Here is a 20,262-nt window from a genome sequence, read left to right on the forward strand (position 1 = left end):
TCGCCTGTGTAGAGTTTCCATGGCTCCATCCCTGAGAGCCCCACTGCCCTCTCTGGGAGCAGCAATGGCCAGGTCAGTCTGTCATTCTCTGCTGCCACTCAGGACGAGTTCTCCCCTTGCAGGCACACGTCCTGGTGGGGATCAGCACTTGGCTTTCCTCTCCTCTCTCCCCACTGGCTGCTCTCACATGGCCAAGGCCAAACACCTTTCTATTAACAGCAAACTTGGGACTCTCCCCTCCTAGTCCAGATATCAAGAAATCTGAACATGGGTTTGGACACCAGGAATTCCCCAAACCATGCAATGTCAATAGGGACAGTGAGGACATTGAGAACTAAAGGTTCTAGGGCACAGAAGCCCAGCATGGAGGAAAATCAGCAGCCTCAGCATTAAGTGCCTTCGCCATGACTACAGCATCTTCTCCTCCTTATTCAGAAGAACGGAATTACAAAAGTTAAACTGGAAAAAGGCGCCCCTTAGAACTGTGAACACAAGGTCCAAACGTAGCTAGGAAATGGCCCTTTGTGGCATCTGCCAATCTCACCAGCACATCCTTCCTTTCCTTCTCCAGGTCCTCCAATTTCCTCTTCAGAGATTCCACCTCCTGACGAAGAGTCACAGCCTCTTCCTGCCTTTCAGTGGCCTCCTTCTCCAGGGCAATTTGGCGAGAGATGTGCCTGGCTTCTGCTTTAAACCACTCTGCAGCAGAGAAGGGGAAAGGAGAGGGGAAAGGGGAAGGGGAAAAGCAAAGCAAAGCCAAACTGATGTGCATCCTGCAGAGACAACAGCACTGTCTTCTCTGCTTGCCTGTGTTTGCTAGGCTCCAAGCCCACAAAGGTTCCAAAGCTGACAGAAATGAAGGAAACTTCTCAGCCCAGAAAAAGGAGGGAATGAAAGGGGCAAGGTTCAGAGGGATAGGAAAGTGTGTTTGCTCTTGGCCTTGTGCAGAGTGAGCAAGGCAAGAGAGATGAAGGAGAGGGGATGCCTGGGCAGGCCTGCTCCAGTGAGGCCAGTAGCCTGGAGGCTCTGGCAGGGCCTGGAGTTCGGGGGAATGGAGCTGAGGCATCCAGCTACAGCTCCTTAGCACAGACACGGCACCTGAGAGGCACCAGCTGTGCACGGGATCAGCCCTAGCACAGCCAGGTGGCACTGCCAGCCACAGCATCTTTCTCAAGAGAAAGCTTCCACTGCCGCTGGCTGGATAAATCTCCTGCTGCTCGTTTTTCCCTCTCTGCCATTTCAGGGCAGTGCCCTTTTCCTCTGCATGGGATCGGAGATCCTCGCTGGTGAGACAGGATGGGGCAGTGTGTGGGAGAGGAGATGTGCCATACCTTGCACATCTTCCTCCATCTGTTTCCGCAGCTCCTGATTGTGGGCTCTGAGATTGTCCCTCTGAGCCTGTGTCTTCCTCAGCTCCAGCACCACGGCCTTACACTGTGTGGCCATGGCCTCTGCTCTTTTCTCGGAGCACTGGAGCCTCCTACGCAGCTCAGACACCTCAGTTTCCAGCAGCTGCTTCTCATGACTTGCCTGGTGATCTCTCTTCTCTATCTCGGCCAGCAGCGTGGCCTGCACCTGGAAGATGGATGCACACAGCCTCAGTGACAGGGCTGCTCCTGAGGGAGCACAGTGGGGCGCAGGGAGAGCAACAGAGAAGAAATTATTTCAGGCAAAAAACACGCCAAACCCAGAAGGCACAGAAGCAAGGATTCCAATGGAGACAAATGCAGAGAAAACAAGTAAGGGAGGCACTGGGCATCCTTGGGCGGCAGCTCTGAACAGCGGCTCAACTGGCTGTGCTGGAAGTGCCCTGCCCAGCCTGCCACAGCCACCTCTGTGTCCCCACAGTGCTCAGTGCCCGGCACAGGCCCACACTCTGTCTGGGACAGCACTGCTAACAGAGGGACAGAGAAGCCCCAGAGGAGTCTGCTGCTGCTTCTCTTCCCAGACTTCCTGCTGGGACCCAGGAGAGGATGGGGGAAAACTGCAGCAGACACCAAATCCAGCCTCAGGATGCAGCAGCAGCCCCGGGCAGAACACGGCAGCTGTGGATGCTGCTGGGAGGGGAAAGAGGTTGGAGCCTCCAAGCCAAAGGTGCTGTTGTGTGTCCCTGAAGAAGAGGATGCCACTGCACAGCTTACCTGGTTGTTGCGCTCCTGCAGTTCTCTTCTCTGCTGAGAACGGAGCAGCTCTGCCTGCTTAAGAGCAGAAAATAACTGAGACACTCGAGTTTTCAGTGCCAGGTTCTGTTCTGCCAGTGTTCTGAGGCAATGGTTCTTCTCCTCCAGAGACAGAATCAACCTAGAAAGAAAGTATGCAACACATCGTTACACAGTATCACATTTTATCAACTCTTAGGACTTGCACCAGCTCAGGGGAAAACTGCTCTATCTAATGAGGTTTGTCTGAACAACTTGGCCATTTGTTCCCCCTGCAGTCCCAGCCTAGCATGTGCCTACTCTGCTTTGTCCCTGAAGGAACAGTGAGTTCCTGCCTACATGCCCTACCTTCTTTTTGTGATGGAAATGTGAAAACAAACATAACAAAGTCTTGCCATGTAGACATTGGGGGAGAGGAACAATTTCCTTCTGACTAACCAGGCTCCAAACAGGTAGGTTTGGTCAACATGGAGGAGATATTTCCTTCCCTGTCTTACACATCCAGGTAGGACGAGCAGCACCCTACAGCCAGGGGATCTCTGACAAGTTCCCTAAGATTTACCAGCACCCATCCTACTTTCAGCTGGAGAAACAAAGGCCAAAGTGGCAACCGAGGCTTGGAGCACAACCTGATGGAAGATGCAGAAGGCTCCAGGCAAGCAGGAGTGCCCTGCCTTTCCTTTGTCTTCTTCCTGGAGCAAGAATCCTGTGGCACTGAAGCCTGGCAGGACTTGATCAGCTGCAGGAGCCCCCCATACCGTGGTGCTGTTTCTTGCATTCTTGGCACAGTCAGAAATGCCTGTGACTGTGCAGGGTGGCAGGGACCCTGCTTGACCCCCTGCAGGCAGCGGGGGACATTTGATGAGGAAGGATGCAACAGAAACATTCTTGTTTCTGGGCTGCCTCCGAGGGCAATCTGGCCTCGATCAGCAATCAGGGCCTTAAGATGGTTCTGCCCAGAAATAGCATCAGATGCCAGGCTGATCCAGGTGCCAAAGGCTTCAAGTTACAGGACCCAAGGTGGAGCTGATGGATGTATCCAGCTCATTACAGTGCAGCTCGGGCAGTGACAACACACCCACCTAACCACACAATACCGCCTAGAGTAAAAGGGCGACCCCAAAAGCCTTTGTCTTCAGAAGAACTCTGTCTGAAGGCTTAATAGAAAGGAAAATGAAACTCCACCTCCAGACATTGAGACATGACTGCATGAAGAGTTCAGAATCTGCCATTCAGGAAATGCTGCCAGAGCCCCTAGCAGGTGAAAGATGGCAAAGAGGGAATCCATTCACCACAATGCAGAGTCCCACAGGCTTTCATTTACCTGGCTTTTTCCCTCTCTAGGGCATTGACGGAAGCCTGCAATTCTGAATTTTGCTGAGCCACTTCTTCCCAATGACTCCACTCCCTGTCCAAGTCCTGCAGATGCCCTTGCAGCTCCTTTTTCCGTTTTTTTTCCTCCTCCAGCAGCTTCTGGATGTGCTCAATCTCCAACAGATTTTGCCAGGACTCTTCCTGGGGCTCCCTCCCATCTTGCTGGGCTCTCTGCACAGTGGTTTCCTGGCACTCTCGGGAGGCTGCCAGCTGAGATGTCAACTCTCCCACCTCCAGTCAAAGAGAACAAAGCAGTCAGAGGGAACAGCCACAGCTTCTCACTCTCAGCCACAGCACAGGCTGTCAGCCCTGTGGCCCAGCAGCTCCTCCTCTCGCCACACCTGGGCCACTTCATGCCCTTGATCAGAGGATTCCTGGCTCAGGTGCTCCAGAGACCAGCTGGATGACTCTTGCTCCAGGGAAACCTGCAAGTGGGACAAGGTACAGCTCAAGCCCTTCCTCAGGAGCCCTGTGCAGAGCCAGCCAGTGCCACCTCGCAGGCAGCCAGAGGACAAGGAGCACCTGTGCCCTGGGCTCAAAGTTTCACATCATCTGCCCTCTGCAGCTCTGATAACCTGGGCTGCCAAAAGCCTCTGGCACTGTTACCTTGGAAGTGCTGTGTCAGGCCCTGCTGCCTTGCCTGGGCCCATGACAGCTCTGTCCCAACAAACATCCCTACTCCAAATTCTGCGTTGTCACCCTAAACCACTGCATCTTCCACAACAGCCACTTGGCAAATAAAATTTCTTTCTGGATCTATTTCACTGCTGGACATTTTCAGGAATGCAGGGGAAAACAAGTTTACTTGCTGAATCAAGGGAAAATACATAGGATTTCCCCCTTCTAGAACAAACCCACATCCAAGTGTCACCTCCTCACATATTGAACCCTCTGCAACAAGAGCATGCTTGGCACGGGAACAGCTCTTGTGCTGAGCAGACATTTAGTGACTGGTGGACATGTGGCTGATGTGGCCAAAGCAAAACCTCTGCTGTGCATTTGCCAAACCTACCACACTCCCCAGAACTGAGACTGTCTGACAGAGCCACTCTGAAACAAAGCCTTCTCTTGCAGCCATCCTGTAACACCCAATCCAAACCTCCCCCGGGGCTGTTTCCTCTTCTCCTGTCCCTTGTTCCCTGGAAGGAGAGCCTGACCCTCAGCTGGCTGCAGCTTCCTGTCACAGGGAGTTGTGGAGAGCAAGAAGGTGCCCCCTGAGCCTCCTTTTCTCCAGGCTGAGCCCCCCTAGCTCCCCCAGCCTCTCCTGGTCACACCTGTACTCCAGACCCTTCCCCAGCTCCGTTCCCTGTTTTAGAGGCTCTGTGGCTGCCCAAAGCCACACATTTTGCAGAAGCATGCAACACTTTGCTGATGAACGTGCATATCCCTGCCTAAGAAATGCGTGTGCCATCTTGAGCCAGGTGTGCACAGCAGTGTGCCTGTCGTCTACTGCCAGAAAGAGCATCTGGGCTGATCTGGCTGCCACAACTGCCACTCCCACAGGTGCTACCCAGCAATAAGGTGTTCAGAGCCGTGCTAACATCATCCCTCTCTTGCTCCAGCAGATCCCTCTGAAGATGCAATTCCTCCAATGTCTGCCTCTTGACTTCCAGCTGCCTCTGCAATGATGGATCATCTCCCTCGAGTGCAGCCAAGTCCTCCACTGTACAAGAAGGAGCAAGATGAGTTTTCAAGGGAAAACCAGTCTCCTTTCCAAAACCAACCTCCATCCTGTCCTGCTGCTCTGCCTTTTCTGCCTGGGCTGATGCTTCCTTCTGCTCAGGAGCTCTGGAGGAACGTCCCTGGTGAGAAAGCCCTCGAGCTCCCTGCAAGTGCACAGGGAAGAAAGAGCACACTCAGACTGCATGGCTGCCCCTGAGGCAGTTGCCTCTAAGTGCTTCCCAGCCTGTCCCAGAGCACAGCACTTCCAGCTGAGCTCTTCCTCCCCTCCGTGGCAATATTTTCAGCCCAGCAGTTTGACAGCAGCACAAACAAACATGCTGGAAGGTGTCTCATCACTTCTAAGAACACGAGAAGGGGAGCTGCCCAGAGCCCAATCCATCCTGGCCATGAACACCCCCAGGGATCCAGGGGCAGCCACAACTTCTCTGGACAACCTCAAGCCTGGGTGCCAGGGCCTCAGCACCCTCAGAGGGCAGAATTCCCTGCTAATATCCCATCCATCCCTGCCCTGTCTTGGTGGGAAGGCTCGTCCTGTCCCTGCAGGTCCCTGGCTTAAGTCCCTCTCCAGCTCTCTTGCAGCCCTTTCATGCATTGGAAGGGGCGCTAAGGTCACCCTGGAACCTTCTCCAGCCTGGACAACCCCAACTCTTGCATCCTTTTCCCTTGGCACAGGTGCTCCAGCCCTTGGAGCATCTTCCTATCATCCTTCTGACCTCTTCTGGGCCACTGGGGATCATTTTGGAGATGTCTGGGAGAAACTCATTCTTGACTCTGGGAAGCGCTGACGCTGTGCTGTAATTTGGGTGAGGGGAAGGCAATGAAAAGCTGCTGCCTTGTTTGTGCCCATGGCCTCCAGTGGGACAAGGACAGAGGAGGAGATGTGGCTGTGCTCTGGGATATCCAGGAGCCCCCTATTCCCTCCCAGGCCTGTCCCCAGGGCAAGCACCACAGCTGCTGCCAGCTCTGGAACAGCCAACTGTTAATCCCTTACTAATCCCAAAGGGAACTGTTCCCTGAGGCACAGCCCGGGCCCACCCAGGCCCCTGCAGGGCTTGGCACAAGGAGAGCAGCGGCCTTGACACTCACCCTCCGGGTCTCCATCTGCCTCTCAAATGAAGAGTGAGAAAATATTAGTGACCAAAGGCCCTTGGTCTTTGCAGGGTCTAAACCCCAGTGACCAACGGCCCTTGGCCTTTGCAAGGTCTAAACCCCAATATCCAAAGGCCCTTGGTCTTTGCAGGGTCTAAACCCCAGTGACCAAATGCCCTTGGCCTTTGCAGAGTTCAAACCCCAATATCCAAAGGCCCTTGGCCTTTGCAAGGGTCTACACCCCAATATCCAAAGGTTCTTGGCCTTTGCAGGGTCAAAAGCACACGAGTGCCGTTGGCCTTTGCAAGGTCCAAGCCCCAAAGAGCACGAGCTGTTGACAGCTCCAGGGTCCAAACCCCAATAGCCAGGAGCTGCTGATTGTTGCCAGGATCCAATCCCCAGCATTCCATGGCCTTTGTGACAGTTACCAGGGTCATACCCCCAGCATTCCATGGCCTTTGTGATGGCTGCCAGGGTCCAAACCCCAGCATTCCAGGGGCTGTTGGAGAGGCCCTCCCTGGCTCTCCCCCCACCCCAGCTCCCTGCTGCTCCTAGCACAGGCCCTGCCTCCCCTGGGTCCTCAGAGCCCTCCTGGGCAGCTGGGCAGGGACCTGGCTCATAAGTCAGCGCTAAGGCTCAGCATTCTCAAACTGCAGGTTCTTTAGGGATGTGCTTAGTTCCTGAGTCACAGGAATTCTTCTGTCTTCCATGACCAAGGGGACTTGAAAGAAAAGGCCTAAAAAGTTTCTTGTTGCTTACAAATATTCATGGAAAGAAAAGCTTTGCCTTTAGAACAGCCACATGAAGAGGAAGAATGGTGTTTCAGGCGCTTTTCAAATTTCTACAGAGAAATGCCAGGACCTGCAGTGTTTAAGGAGACAACCACAAGTGCATTTTTTCTCTGCTCTCTGTTTGGCATTATATCACTAGGTCTTGTAGGCAGAAGAAAAAAGTCTTGCTGCTTACATCAAAGATTCCTCGCTAGGAACAGACCTTCAAGAACCAAATGGGTCTGCTTGCAGAAGCTTTGGCAGGTACTTTTTTGCCCTCATCTTCGATAGTGTTAATCTGTGTCCTAGGGAGGATGTTTGTGCCCCAGTTGACACGAATGGGCTTCTGAGCAGGGCACGAATCCTGCGTGGAAGAGAAGAGCTGCACCTGCCTTCTCTAAGGCCTGTCTCTCCAGAGACAGATGGCCCAAGAATGTCACTGCCAAGTTAAGGTTCAGAGAGCGATGCAGCTTCAAGTCTCTTCTTCCACAAGAGCAGCTTTGGGCTCCTTGAGCAGAGCTGCAAAGGAGCAGGACAGCTCCTGGTGAAGGTCTGACAGCTCCTGCCTGGTCCTTGCACAGCTCTCAGTGTAGTTCTGCCGGTGCTGTCGGTCTTGGGCCAGCTGTGACTGCAGCAGGGACACCTGAAAGAGGCACAAGGCCCAGCTCAGACAAGCCCACGCTGGCAGGAGCACCTGCAGCGCCACGGTTCTGGCTCTCGGGGCAGACACAGCCTCCAACTCCAGCCCTCATCAACACTCTGCCCTTGGGCAAGGGGAAAGGAACAGGCTCCCAGACAGAACAGAGCTCAGATGGTCAACAAGTCCAGCTCAAGGCTGGCAAACCCTTCCCACGTACATCCCTCAGCCACCACCAGGTCTAGTACAGAGACTTCCAACGGGATTTAGGAACCATTTGGTGATTTCCAAAGCACACATTAGGGCCACTCACCCCTTTCTCCACAGGCTGTGCCTCAGCACGAGGGCTGCTGCTCCCCTGAGCTCATGGAGGACTCTTCTACTTGAGCTGCTGGACCACCAGGCCAGGCATGAGGGGAATGTGGTGATTGGGTTTTTTTGGTGCTCTCTTGAGGCATTGGAGCAGCCCAAGCCCCATTTGACACATCCCCATTTTTTACTTCTATGTTAGTTATGACTTTAATTGATTTATATTTATCTGTATTTCTTATGCTTCGTCTCAATTTTACTTAATTCCAAGGGATTTTCAAAGGGGCTTTGGGGTTTTTCTTGGTTTTGCCACATTTTATTGCACAGTCTGCTTTTTCATCACTCCATTGTTTAAATGTAACTAAAATATAGCCCTAAATATTTCGTACTTCCTGAAATTTATTCCATTTTGGTCAGTTTTGTGTACATTTCGAGGAGGTTTTGAGGCTTTTGGGGGTCATTTTGTGTGGCCGCCCTGGCAATGCCTGAGGGGAGCTCGGCTCAGGCAGAAACTGCTCACGCCCCGCCCCTGTCCCGCCCAGCCAATCGCTGAGGGCACTTTTCCCCGCCCGCGCTTTGGGCGGAGCCTTCCCCCCCTCCCCCCCCCCCCCCCCCCCCGTTGTCAATCCCTGAGGGGGGCTTCGGCTGAGGCGGGAACTTCTCCCCGCCCTCCCCTCGCCCATCCCTCCCAGCCCTGCCCTGCCTCGCTGCCAGTGGCCCCTTGTGCCTCCGAGCTTGTCGCAGCTGCCCCAGTCTGGACTGCTTTGTCCTGCTTTATTCTCCCCCTGCCCAGGTAGTGGAGCTCCAGCACCCCTCACCCCCCAGAGCGTAACATTGGCGTCGCTAGAGGGTCGTGTCCACAAAGGAGACACAGGAGTCCTGTAAAAGTGCCTTGATTGGAACAAGGGGAGAGAGTCCATCAGGCGTGTGTCCAACGGGGTCTCTCTCAATCCCTTGGAGCAAGTAGCCTTCTTTGCTCCTTTACCGGCTGCATTTTCTCCTCATTCCCTTTCTCCCTTGGCTGAGCTACTTGGGAGGTACCCGGGATTCCCCTATCTGCTCATCCAGGTCTCCCCCTTATTCCGTACCCTCTGGAAAACACAGGATCCATGATCATTTCAACTAGCTACATCAACTGATATTTTTTAGTAAGCTTTACTAATTGACATGGACTGCTGCTCAGCCAAGGTCCTGCTAAACTCCCAAACTTAAGGAAGAAGAACAAAGACTTTATAGGATTGTGAGAGATAAGGCGATATTTTACTGAAGCCAAAAGGTTGTTAAGTATAAGAATGAGAGTGGTTGGTTCTATGTGTTGCAGTTTGTGGTTTGGATATGTTCTGCTTGGTTTGCTGGGTGTTGCTGGAGAGGGGCAGGCTTGAAGCCCTGACTAAAGAGGAATTCCGATGAGAGGGGAGTGGACAGATAAGCAGGCGCTCAGGAGAGAATGGAAGTGCCCGAGTACCCAGCCAATGGGAAAGGGGACAGGGACTGCCCCGGCCGGGAAATGCCCGAAAATTTTCCAGTTTCTTGCAAGGTGTGTGTGTTCAGCTCTTGGGAGGGGGACGCACATTCGGCTCGGCTGAATCGCTACTAATGAACAGTTTTCTCTGCTTCGTGGACTTAGTCCTCATTTAATTGTGTCTAAAAGCCAGTTCACTTCTAACAGGGTTACAAATATTAAGTTCTTTGCCAAGGGCGGATTGAAAGCTAAGTAGAGCCCCCCAGACTCCCATGTCTCCTCCCCCAGACTTCCGGAACATTGCCAGAGCTACCCCAAAGCCTCGTGTCAGTCCCTAGAAACGCCCCAGAGACCTCCCAACCCCTGTATCAACCACCCAGCTGCCCATACCTCCCCCAAAGATTCCCCCCTCCAGTTGCCCAAAACTTCCCCAAAGCCCCCCCAAGCCTCATATCACATTCCCTGACCTCAAACAAACCCTTATTTCCCCCTCTTCCCCCCTGCAATGCCACACACAGAGTCATGGCCTGAGGGGACACCCTGGTGGTCTCCAGGTGGGAGCTGGCGAGGGCATCCTGACCAAGGTCCTGTGGGGCTTCAGCCTTTCCAGGGGAAGCTGGCAGCAGCTGCAGCCCCGAAATGGCCCCTGCAGCCCCCTCAGCCATGCAGCTGCACTGCTGGATGACTGGATCAACATGCTTGGAGGCGGAGAGGGGGCTCAGGGCATCCTGGGGTGTACTGGTTGGATTTTCAGGAGGCTACAGGGCCAGGGAGCCTGGAGGATCTGGAAGTGCTGGGGGAATTAGGTGAAAGGGGAGGATGGAGGGTTTTGGGAAGCTGGCGGATGACTGGCTCTATGTGTTTGGAAGTGGAAGGGGTCTCAGAGGGTCTGGGGTGACTTCTCGGGGGGCTTTGCAGGGACTTTAGTGGCTGAGGAAGCTTCAGGGCATCTTGGGGATGTGGGAGCATTTTGGAATGAGAGAGGATATGGGAGGGCTGGGGGGCAACGTGTTCTATGTCTTTAGAAGTGGGGAGAGGACAGGGGGCTGATTTTGGGGCCTCCTCTGATTATTGGGTGGCCCCCTCCAGCAAAGGGCCGAGGGTGTTTTCTCCTCCCATCTAGGAGGGGGCTGGGCTTTGAGGATCCCATCTTCTTTGAGTGGGGTCCCTTTTATCCCTGAAACTGTGGGAAAATGAAACAAACCTCCCCAACAGCATTTTTAGTGTTAGAGAATCAAAGGCATTGCTTTAGTCTGGCCAGGATGTGGAACAGAAGTCATTGCATCAACACATTGCCAGGGTGTGCAGCTGGCAACACACGGGCAGGAGGACACAGATGGCCCTTCCTGGCTGGGCAGGAGGGCTTGTGGCCATCTCCAGGCACCAGTCTGGCAGGGATCCACACAGCGCCGGCCCCTGCCCAGCCGCTCTGTCGCCAGCACAAAGGCTTCAGCAGAACCACCAAAGGCCAAGGGGCTTCTGGCCATCTCCCCTTCCCCACAGCACGCCTGGGCAGCTCGCTTGGCACAAGGACCTGTTTTCCCCTCTTCCCCGGTGCCCTGCGGACGCTGGGCACCAAAGAAAGCCCATGGGACTCTGGGCATTAGAACACATTCTATATTTATAGCCTAAAGGAAAATGAAAAAGAAGGAAAAAAAACCAACCCTTAAGAAGAATCCCCCCTGGCTCTGGTGCCTTCAGCAAATAGAGAGCCTCTCAAATCAGCTCTCCTCAGAGCTCCAGCAGCACAGCCAGCCGTGGCCCCAGAGACAAGGCCGTTTCTTGCGTGCCCTGAGAAACCGATCTTGCAGCTTCTGCAAGATGGAGCCCAGAGCTCTCTCCAGAGCCCGGAGGACAGAGGCTGTTTCGAGAGCCAGGCTTCTGCTGGAAGGGCTGATGTCCTCTGCCTTGTCTTCAATGGCTGCCAGAGAGGGGAACGGAGCCACGGTCAGATCCCGGATCTGCGGGGACCCCAGGAGACCCCCGTGCCAGGGCCATGCCAACCAGCACTGGCCATGGCCAGGAGGGAGCAGGGAGCAAGGGGATCAGCCCGAAGCTACCGGACACTATTGCCCAACGTGGGTCTGAAATCGGTGCGTGTGCTCCGGCCGCGCCAGCCCTGCTCCGCACAGGGAGCAGAGCCCTCGGCAGTGGGGCAGGGGTTGCAGCTCCCCCCGGCAGCCCAGCCAGGGCTGGCAGCCCTCTGCCCTCACTCACCCTGACGGATGTGCCGGAGCTCTCGCTTGTGAGCCCTGAGGTGCCGCCCGGCCATCCCTGAGAACACAGAGCCTGTCACAGCGGCAGCGGCACAGCTCCCTGCCAGCAGCGCTGCCAGCCCTGGGGCCACACACCCTCCTGGCCCAGGCAGGGCTCGGGCCGGGCCCTTGCTGCATGCTGCCGCCCAAGGTCACGGCTGTGAGAGGGCGGCAGCAGCGCCGAGGGCATGTGGGGCTCCAAGGAACCGGGCACGGATGGTGCTGTCGGGGCGGGGCCGGGGCCGGGGCTGAGTTGCGGCAGGGCGAGGAGAGACAGGGTTGGGTGGAGCAGGGTGGGGCAGGGCAGGGTGTGGCAGGATTGGGCGTGGTGGGTTGGAGTGGGGCGGGGCTGGGTGAGGCATGTTTGGGCAGTGCAGGACGGAGCTGAACGGGGCAGGGCAGGGTGGGACAGGGTTTGTCAGGGCAGGGCAGTGAAATGTGAAGCAGAGTGCGGCGTGGTAGAGCACGCCTGGGAGGGGGTGGGGTGGGGTTTGTCAGGGCGGGACCCAGTTCAGCGTGGCAGGGCACTGTGGGCAGAGCTGTGCAGTGCAGGTTGTGGTTGGGCGCGGTTGTGTGTGGCAGGGAGAGGCTGGGTAAAGTGTGGGTGTGCAGGGCTGGGATGGGGTGGGACAAGGTGGGGTAGGCAAGGGAGGAACGGGGCTGGGTGTGACAGGCCAGGGTTGGGTGGAGCTGGGTGTGATGGGAGGGGTTGGGTGGGGCAGGGCGGGACAGGGCAGGGTGGGGCATGGGAATCCCAGGCTCCTGGCTCACAGGTGAACCTGTTGGCCACCTATCACAGGGACTCCTGCGGGCTGTTCAGGTACAGCAAGGCTTGGCAGAGGTGGTAATGGATTGCCCTCATCGCACAGCATGCCAGTATTGGAAACACAAACTGCTCTGGGAACTTGGTGATAATTATGAATTGGCCTGCAGGCGAGAACTTTGATCTACTGGAAGAAGAGGGGCAGGAACAGGTGTCGTGTGCTCAGGAAGCTCCACCTTACAACCAACTGCCACAAGGAGGAACACGCGACACTCTTTTCACTGATAGTTGCTGTTGCATTGTAAGGACGAACTGAAAGTGCAAAGCAGCTGAATGGAGCCCCACGGGACAGGTTGCAGAAGCTACTGAAGGAGAAAGGGTGGATCGAGCCAACTTGCTGAACTCAAAGCCGTCCAGTTGGCCCTGAACATTGGTGAGGGAGAGAAGTGGCCAGAACTCCCTCTCTACACTGACTCATGGATGCCAGACAATGCTCTGTGGAGGCCTTTCCTGGCTGGAAAGGTGGAAAAAGGCCAATTGGCAGCATAGGGGAAAAGCAATCCGGGCTGCAGACGAAAGGCAAGACATTGCCACTCGGGTAGAGAAGCTGTTACGAGTAAAAGTTATGTTAAATTAGGATATAGTTCAATTATATTGTAATAGTTATGTTATATAAATTGTAATATGTTAAGAGTGGGGGATTATTAGAATTTTCTAAATGAAGGGTCCCGGGTTTGGTGGAAGCGCGGTCTGGCGGGGCAAAGTGAGGTCGAAGAGGGATTGGACGAAAGATCTGGCCAATCATTTGAAACCCTGCACAAATGATTGGTCCAGAATGAACGGCGTTAAAGACCAGTGGGGAGCCTGGAAATGGACCAATCACCATGCGGATCCAAAATGGACCAATCCTGGACTCGAAGGGGGCTATTAATGGGTGGAGTTCAGTTAAGTTTGGGTTCTTCTTTTTGGAAACTTGTTTTCTAGGGAGAGCCCAGTGCACTTGGGGGTAGTGCTCTGTTGTGTTTTTGGCTCGCTGTGTGGGTGCTCGGGCTTATCACAGGTACTCTGTTCCCTGTAGCTATTTTAATAAATGAGAACCTCCTTCTCCAGAGAAAGTTTGTCCTCATTCATATTCATAAGATCCTTCTGGGGACTCGTCCTGGATAGGCCACGCCCCAAAACAATCCAGGGTAGCCCAGGACCCGGGAGACGTGTCCAGCCACCTTTTTGGCTTCCAGAGATCGGACTACATCGGACCGCAGAAGGGATTGCGCCTACACCTGAGGCTGCAGGGAACACAGCAACCCAAAAGGTGAGAGTCCTCCGAGAGGGAGCGGGGCTCACGTTTTGCCTTAGCTAAACGTGAGTGGGGTTAAAGGTAATAGGGGGTGCGAAGTGCGTGTGTGTGAATGAGACGGGGGCTGTGAGTACAGACCCCCAAAGGGAGTGCAGGCCTCCCAGTACCGCGATTCCGGACTTTGCGAAGGGGGTTGGCTGGGAACAGAGGGAAGTGAGTGTTGTGGTGGAGTGCATGTACCCCTATGGACCTCTGGGAGCAGGGGAGACAAGGAGTGCACACCTATAGCCGCCCTTACCTGCACAGGCTCCCGTTTCCTCTGGTGATTGGAGGCTCCTAGGGGTGGTTGGAGTCCTTGGCTCAATCCTCGAACGAGGATCCCATTGAAGGGTCATAGAGGGGGACACACTCGGTATCCCGTACTAGGATCCCATCAAGGGGTCATAGGGGTACCCGAGGGGGGTTAGTGGGGCGGACTTGCCCAGTGAGGGGTAGAGCTCTGGCTGCTGTCTCAAACCACCTGGAGGGCTGTTCCTCAGGGATAGACTGGGGGAGTCTAGTCCCTGAGGACCTAGGACCTTGGGGGTGGGAGAAAAGACTCCTATGTGGAGACCACTTAACAAAGTGGCCACCATGTAGGGGAGTGCCCCTTTTCCAAAGCCGGGGAAGGGGAGTGTCCCCAACCCAAGGGGAGTAGGGTCCTCTTGAAGTAGGACCCCAGTGGGAAGGGGGTCATGGAGGGGAAGTAGGCTTACCCTGAGCTAGGATCCCAGCTAAAGGGCGTTGTAGGGGTGGCTGAAAACAGACTTCACAGGAACGGTGACCCGCAGGGGGGAGGTGGGCCGCCAGCGGCGGAAGGGCCCTTTCAGTCCCTAGGGCTGAACGGGAGGTTAGAACCGGCTTACGTTAGGGAGAATTTTTCTCTTTTTGTATGTTAAGAGTCAGGGCCCCTAAGGAGTGAGGTTCGGGGGTGAGGGCAAGCCAAAAGTCCTTCGACCACTCCTTAGGAATTTTGAGTTTAACATGCGGTGGGCCGGGAAGCGGTCATTTTGAGTTTTGTGTGTGGTGTGCAGTGGCCATTTTGAGTAAGCGGCTCTTTGGGGCCATTTTGTATTTGGTTGAGCAAGTGGTGGTAACTTCATTTCGTTTCAATTCATTTCAATTCAATTTCATTTCTCGAAACAGCCATCATTATTGTTTAATTTTCCAGCTAAAAGGATAGATAGTATATTTATTTTTGGGATTAATTTCAACATTTCACTATTCTTAAGTTATAAATGTTCATTTGAATTGACATTTTTATTCCAAAACCCTTGTTAAATCGCCATATTTATTTTGTTTCCCACCCTAAATATTTCTTTAAGTCGCCATTGCTTTTGTTGCTTTGTTTCCCAACAAAGCCACCATATTTATTTAGTTTCCCACATCAAACATTTCTTTAAAGGTGCCATCTTTGTCTTGTTTCTTTTGATTAGGAACTTTTTAAAGTAACCATTATTCTTATTATGTTTTCCACAATAATTAATATTTATTTTCTCTTCCTCATTAATTACTAATACTAATCCCTTATTAGAATAAAAAATTTAAAATAAATAAATAAATGTGTAAAATTAAAACAAACAAACAAATAAATAGATGTAAAAGTATTTTAGGAAATTGTACTTGGATATCAACTGCTAGTTAAAGATGGGACAGTGTGCTGGAAAAAGTGCCAGCAGGAAGAGAAAAGGTAAGGAAGTTTTTAAGAAAATGCCTCCTAGTAGTCCTTTAGGTGAACTTTAAAATATTTGGGATACTAGTGAGGCAATGAAGGATCTAGATAAGACAGAAATGATAAGATACTGCACAGAAATATGGTCTAAAGACAGTGTTGCTGAAGGACCTGTTTATTGGCCCTGGTACAGGAGAAAAGAAAGATGGCTATAGATAGATTTAAATAGATATGTCAATACCCAAGTAGAACCTTGCGACAAAGAGATTAGATATGCTAAATGTTGGTTAGAAAGGGAGAAACAGGAAAGGGAAATAAAAGTATGTAGAGTGTCCAGAGAAGAAGAAAAAGAAGAAACTAAGCTACCAGAAAGGAGGTGGGATCCTTTAGACCATCTTCCTCCACCTCCCCTACTGATCCCGTGGATTACCTCCCGTTACCTCCTCCTCCGACTCCTCCTATCGACCACCTTCCTCCTCCCCCTCCAACCTTGCACCCCTCGGTACCATCTCACGAGGTGGATGCAATTTCAGTATCTACTCCCACAGGAGTTTTAAAATCACCTCAACCTTTTAATTCAAGTTGTCCTGCTCCCGGCATCCCCTCTCTTCTGTATCACCTCCCTTCCCAAATGTACCAGAACCTGCCCTTTCTAGTACTCCTTCAGTTTTGCAGACTCCCTCCAGTTCCTCAGATACCCAGACACCGGTCTCTAGTACCACTCAGAGTATCCATACCCCAATCTTGGCTCCTGAAACTTTCCAAAATACCCCTCTTTATTTTTCCCCCATACTTCAACCCATAACCCAAAGTACCTCTTCCCCTATTCTTATTCCTGGAACATCACAAAACATTCCTTTTTATTTATCCCCTATACCCCAACATACTGAGAGTCAAAAGCAGGAGAAAAGTTTGCAAACAAAAGGTCGGGGAGTGAAAAAGGCCTGTTGTTGCAAAGATATAGAGGAAAAGAAATTAATTGAACCAGACGGGCATGTAGCAAGCCATCAATATAATACAAGGTTCCAAGCAAAGAAAATGCAGGATGAATGGGGGAGAATTGAAAAGTGGTTTCCTCTAAGGGAAGTGCCAGTGGGGAAGGGGGGGGGGGGGGGGTGAGGGGGCAGAGGCGGTATTGGTTTTGTGACTGCCTCATTAACTGCCTCTGAGGTTAGAAATTTTAAGAAAGAAATTAGCCCTTTTTAGAAGATCCCATAGGCTTCTCACAGCAACTAGATCAATTTTTAGGACCCAATATTTACGTGTGGGAGAAATTAAGTTCTATCCTAGAAATTTTGTTCTCTTCCGAAGAAATACAAATGGTTCGTACTGCGAGCATGAGGATTTGGGAAAGAGAAAATAGAGAGGGTCCTAGAGGGGAAGATAAAGTGCCTATTAACCCACCTTATTGGGATCCAAACCAGGAAGAGGGAAGAGAAGTATGAGGCAGTATAGGACATTAATTGTAAGAGGGATAAGAGGGGCAGTCCCTAGAACGAATAACGCAAGACTGGCATTTGATAGTCAACAGGAGCGAGATCAATCACCCAGCGCCTGGTTAGAAAGATTAAAAAGAAACTTTCAATTATACTCAAGTGTGGATCCAGATAGTCCAGAAGGACAAGTTTTAGTTAAAATTAAATTTGTAACTAAGGCCTGGGTGGATATACGAGGGAAATGGGAAAAGTTAGATGGTGGGCAGGGAAAAGGAATGAACGAGTTATTAAGAGAGGCGCAAAAAGTGTATCTAAGGAGGGACGAGGAGAAGACCAAGACAAAAGCAAAAATTATGGTAGCAGTAGCTAGAGAGGGTGCTAGATTTGGAATAGTGAGTCACCAGGAGATGGAAAAAGTGAGTACACAGGTCCTAGAATAAGTGGGTTTAAAGATCAGCCAAGTAGAAGGTATGAGCCAGACAGGAATAATAAGTCACCTTGGCAGGAGAGAAGACAGAAATCAAATGCTTTTATTGTGGTAAGAAAGGACACAGCAGAAATTTCTGCAGAAAAAGAAAGATGGATGAGGCTGTTGCTCAGGAACAAGACACCTTAGGGAGAAGGCTGAAAGGAGAGGACTAGGGGTGTCAGGGGCTCTACGCTCTGAGGGATGATATTGGACATCAAAAGGAGACCCTGGTAAACCTAGAAATTGTCCCTCAGAGCGAGGAAATGGAATTTTTAGGGATACTGGAGCAGATCATTCAAGTATTTCAAAGATTCCCAAGGGATGCAAATTAAGAACCAAACTTGTAAAGTTAAAGGTGCTGAGAATAACCCTTTTGAAGTACCCGTTATTGAAGAAGTACCTATAAAAGGAAGTTTCGGAGAAGGCTGTGCTGACCTGCAGCATATGCCTGAATTAGATTCTGACATCTTAGGCCGGGATTTACAAGTGCAGTTAAGAACAGGGGTAGTCCCTGAAGGAAAACGTATGGTAGTGAAAATGATGGTTTTAAAAGAAAAGGATGAGAGAGAGATAGATCCGAGAGTGTGTAGCTCACTCTGCGGTCAGCGGAGCGGAGAGGTGCCGGCTAGCTGCTCCCTTTGTGAGCAGAGGGGGCCACAAGAATGGCCACTCCCAGGCTCTCTTCCGAGAACTCCTGGGTAGCGGTGCTGCCTGCAGCGTGGGTGACACAGACGAGAGTGTGTGTGAAATCCCAAAGCAAAGGAAGGAGAGAGTAGACACTTGTATGCGTGACAAGGAAAGTTTATTCCCAGATGGGTGCCAGGGACAAGTGCCAGAGAAAAGGGGTCTGGGGAGGCACTTATAAAGGGAGTGGGCGTGATGGGAGGAGACATAAAGCAACCAATAAATAAAGGTCGGGGGAGGAGTATGAAACACAGTGGAGGGAAGAAGCCCCAGAGACAAATCATGTATCGGGTTAGGGATGATTGACACAGAAAATTCTCGAAATAAAGGGGGGTGGTCACAATGTCCGGCAGGGGGAGTGGGCAGCACCATAAGGGTGGAGAGAAACTTATAAGGCCATAAGGGGAGGAACAAAGGTTCAATCACTTTGAGGGGCAAGCCACTGGTGGGAAAAGCAGGTGGTAAACAACTTGGGGAGAAATCATTTTGAGGGGATTACACGGGGGGGAAACTGAGGATGGAACCATTTCTTGAACTAAACAGAAAATAACGATCTTTTACAACAGAACCAATGTTAATATTTAAAAAAAAAAAAAACACACGATGCCACAAGAGTGTGGGCAGAAGGAAGGGGTCATGGACTGCTGGAAATTCCACCCGAAATCAAAATGAAACCTGACATTCCCCCAATAAGAGTTAACCAATCTCCAATTTCCGTAGAAGGGAAACAGGGATTAACACCTGTAATTAAAGACTTAATCTAAGAAGGGATTTTAGAACCATGTATGTCTCCACATAACACCCTAATATTTCCTATAAAGAAACCCGATGGTACCTACCGATAAGTCCAAGATTTACGAGAAGTAAAGAAGCAAACTGTTGCTCGATGTCCAGTAGCAGCCAACCTGTATCATTTATTGAGCAAAGTACCATCGCAACATGCACGGTTTAGTGTTACAGATTTAAAAGATGCCTTTTGGTCCTGCCCGCTTGAGAAAGAAAGTAGAAGATGGTTTGCATTTGAATGGGAAGATGAGGAAACCGGGAGAAAACAACAATTACAATGGACAAGGGTGCCTCAGGGATTCACGGAGGCACCAAACCTTCTCGGCCAAACCCTAGAAGAACTAATGAAACAATTTATAGGTGAAAAAGGATTTCAAATCCTACAGTATGTAGATGATTTATTAATTTCTGGGGAACAGAAAGAAGAGGTAGAAAAAACAGTTAATTTACTGAACTTCCTAGGGGAAAAGGGGTTAAAAGTATCTAAAACAAAGTTACTGTTTGTGGAACCAGAAGTAAAGTATCTAGGCCATATAATTGGGAAAGGATAGAAGAGATTAGATGCTGACTGAATTCAGGGAATACTATCATTGCCAGCACCAAAACAGAGGTGAGAAAATTACTAGGATTAATTGGGTATTGTAAATTACGGATAGATGGACACACAAAATTAGTTAAGTTTCTTGAGCCTAAATGAGAGATGCGGGACTCCAGGCGGCTCTCCAAAATGCAGTTTATTCCATCCAAGACGTTGCAGCAGTCCAGGGTCGTGGGTGACAGAGCCTGTGCCTACAGCTGCCAGCTCCAGCTGCAGGCAGGCCTGGAGACCCTTTGGTTTTGGTTACAATGCATTATATACTTTTCTTTGCTGAGCATCTTCATACAGTAGCACCAATCTATCCCTTATCTATTATCTATAGCCTATCATAACTACTATAATTACCATATTCATGTTACTATTCTCCAGTCATTAGAAGTAAGTACATTACAGTTTAAGCTAGAAGTTGTTTTTCAGTTTTCTTGCAGTGGAAAATTCTGAGACCTTTTTTCTACTTGCCACATCAGCAGGCTTGTTTGCCTGTGCTATCTTCCTGCTTGGTAAAAACATCTTGTTTGAGGTGGGTTTATCCTTTCCTCTAAGTCATAAAACCCCCTTCTAACTAACATACACTTTGTCTCCTTAGTTATCCAGTCGGACTGGCTCAGCAATTCTTTTCTTCTATATCAAAACTTGCTTCCAACTCTATTCCTTCATCAGACTCCACATGTAAAAATGTTTCTGCCAAGCAGACATACCTGTGGAACTTTCTTGTCAAACTTTCATTCTTTCCAACAGCGAATCATTCGATTTCTCCCCACATAAGATATGGAGCAGAAA

The sequence above is a fragment of the Haemorhous mexicanus genome, chromosome 18 (genome assembly GCF_027477595.1).
Source record: "Haemorhous mexicanus isolate bHaeMex1 chromosome 18, bHaeMex1.pri, whole genome shotgun sequence".
NCBI classification, from domain to species: domain Eukaryota; kingdom Metazoa; phylum Chordata; class Aves; order Passeriformes; family Fringillidae; genus Haemorhous; species Haemorhous mexicanus.